The following is a 3,144-nucleotide window of genomic DNA, read 5'->3' on the forward strand; positions in this document are numbered from 1 at the left end:
CTTCCAGAGTTCTCATTGGCATGTTCTTTTCCACCAAGGAACTCTCCAGCTGCTGTCCGTGTTATTTTAGGTCCGTCATCAAGTGGCTTCCTGTCTTAGTACCTCATAAGTTATTAAATGCCATAAAGGAGTGTTTGCCATTCGAGATGGCTAAATATTTACAGGAAGAGCAGGCCAAGTGTGTCTTGAGTAGCTGAATAACATCTCTTTATTGTCATCTCCCAACTTTACACAAGGAAATAGCTGTCGTGTGTTCATTCTCCCTGTGATAATCTTTCCCGGAAAGCCTGTAAAATGAGAATGAACAATTCCTATGACTTCCAGCTTAAAAGAAAGGGAGAGTCCTTTGTCCTAGCACCCTTCCCCGTGCTGCCTATCTTAATCCGGCTTTGAAGAGCCACCTGGGAGGGCCAAACGTTTCTAACAGCTGCCATCAGATCGCTGCTTTTGAAATTCACACCACACCAGAGGGAGCTAGAGGTAAACCAGAAACCTGTCCCAAAGCCACTGAGTTTGGCAAAGTCAAACTAGTAAACTGTCTTCGGGTGGGCCATAGTAGCTAGGCCTGTTTAGGTTAAAGGGCCTCTGAGACCTATAAATGCCTGGTTATATGTGCCTCTCAAAGAAATTTAGTGCTGAGCTGGACTATTCACAAGCCTAGCGGTACTTCCCAAAGGTGGCCCCTCTAAGAGCCTTAGTCTGCTCTCTAGTTTATGTCGCACCCTGTGCCACAGCCAAGCCCTTCAGGAAGGGGAGTCTACCCCCAGCTTTGCCACTGCTGACTCTGCCCTTAACCTCTCTGAGGTGCTGTTTCCTCACCGTTAAGGAGTATATTGTTCCCTGCTGCCCTGCTTGATTGAAGGAGTGGCTATGAAGGCTAGGTGACATGAGGCAAAAAAGTGCCCTGAGAACTATCAGGCTCTCCCAATGGGAGTTGAGAGCGGCAGCAAGGAGTCACGATAAGGTCAGGGTCCTGGCTAAGAACCCTGCTAGCTCTTCTGTCCTTGACAGCCTGACTCCTAACCTGTGCCACTCAAAGTGCACCCGTGGACTTCCAGACCCCCGCCTGAACCTCCATTTTAACTAGATCTCCAGGCAATTCAGTTGCTGATTCATTTTAGAAGCCTCACCCTAAGGTGACTTTCCTCACTTGAAGACTCATCACCATCATCCTGTCCTAGTTGGGAAAAGGCCGATATACAGGCTTTGAAAATTTAGAATTAAGAGCTTAATTGATGAGAGGGCCATGCAGGAGATGAAGAACCCTGAACCTTTTGCCTTTTCTTTTCCTTCTTTTGTTTACATTTCCCCACCATGGGGAGGTAAGCTATGTAAGGGAAAAGATTTTTGTCTGTTTATTTACTGCTATAACCCCAGACACTAGAACAATGCCTGCTACATACTGAGTGCCCAGTAAATATTTGTTGAATGAATAAGGCTAATAGATTAGACAGGTAATCTGAGCTATTGTCAATCAGAGCATCTCTGTAATAGTATTATTGGAATAACAAGTGTAAACAGAATCATTTTTAGGAGAGGGAGAAATTTGAAGTAGCATATTAACTATGACATCTGCCATCTGCTTGTCTCTGGTTTCTCCTGAAACCTTGTTTTTCTTGTCAGATTCTCACTACAAACTCCAGCTTGATTTAGCCAGGTGCAAAAAAATTAACAGCTGGATGCTGAGAACAATCACTTGTCTGCCTGGGAAACCTCGCTGCAGGGGTCTGCTGAGGGCCTATCTATTCATCCTGCAGAGCGTTAGACCCAACTTCCCCAAGAGACAGCACCACTGCATCGTGAGTCAGTGTGGGGATCTTTCATTTGGACAGGAATGGAATTACAAAGCATTTCCTCCAGCAAGGTATCTGAGTGAGTGAACGTCCCCGAGGATAAAGATCCCTTTCCGTCTGACCAAGGGGACTCCATTTTTCTTTCCTCCCTCTTTTCTAGGGCTTATTTCAAGGGTTTCTGCCTTATTCCTGTCTCAGTGTTTGCTCTTAGTTCCTGTGCCTCTGCCTGAGGTTCAAGTCCCACATCCACGCAGGATGTGCTTTCTAGGGTTCTAGAATCATGCCGCCTTGAAACCTATCATTTCTCCCCTGAGAACCCCAGGCTTAGCTTTGCACATCGCAGTGGGGCCTTGTAACCCCTGTCTAGGAAGCCTGAACCAGTTTACTCTAGGAGCATTTGCTCCCTTTCCCAGCTCTGCAACCTTAGGTTGAGTGGGAGGTGGGGCTGAGTGTGGGCAGGATCTTCATGAGCTTTGTGTGGACAGGCCCCAGCACCTCCCTCATCCTCAGTCCTCTGCCATTCCCCCCCACCCCCAACTGCTCCGCAGTGGCTCTTCATCGGGACAGGGGCTTGCTCTCAGAGGCCTCTGCCATTTTGGCACACACTTATCTGGTATCAGGCCCACCCGTACTTATATAGAACATTCTCAAACATAAGGGTTCATCAGAACAGCCTAAAGTAGCCTGATTAAACACAAACTACTAGGCCCCACCTCCAGAGTTTCTGATTCATAAGAGCTCAGGGAGGGCCTGGAAAAACTGCATTTCTAACAAGTTCCCAAGTGAGGCTGGGTACTGGACCCCAACTTTAATAGCCACTGACCCTGGGGCTCGGCCCTGCCCAAAGCCATCCGCCGCAGCTGCCACCAGAGGGCACACATGACCTTAGCCAGAGGTCTCATTTTGCCTCCAGCTACCAGCTGCTAGCCCTGGTAGACAGCAGAAGTTCTTTCCTAGAGGTTAATTTTTTTTTTAATTTCAGGTTAATGTGAGGGTACAAACAAAAAAGTTTGGAACGCTTCATGAAATTACACACCATCCTTGCACAGGGGCCATGCTAATCTCTGTATCGTCCCTATTTTAGTATATGTGCGAGCACTCTAAAGGTTACTTTCTACTTGTAATTTTTGTTGTTCTATGCAGTAGAACCTCCATAGTTGACCACCTCCCTATGCTGACCACCTCCTTAAATTGACCTAATTTTCATAGACCAGACATGTACCACATGTACATATCAGTACAGCAGGCCTAGCCCCTTATGTTGACACCTCTGTATGTTGACCAGCTTGTTACAGTCCCTGAGGTGATCAACTTACAGAGGTTCATATTAAGAAGAAGAAACGTAGATGTA

At 46.8% G+C, this 3,144-nt stretch overlaps 1 pseudogene; it reads right to left on the reverse strand.

Annotated features, from left to right (window-relative positions):
* Window positions 1-2,797: 2,797 nt before the first annotated feature.
* Window positions 2,798-2,892, reverse strand: LOC111728425 (annotated as a pseudogene).
* Window positions 2,893-3,144: the final 252 nt, after the last annotated feature.

Source organism: Otolemur garnettii, unplaced genomic scaffold (genome assembly GCF_000181295.1).
Source record: "Otolemur garnettii isolate 467f Iridium unplaced genomic scaffold, OtoGar3 scaffold00156, whole genome shotgun sequence".
Taxonomy (NCBI): domain Eukaryota; kingdom Metazoa; phylum Chordata; class Mammalia; order Primates; family Galagidae; genus Otolemur; species Otolemur garnettii.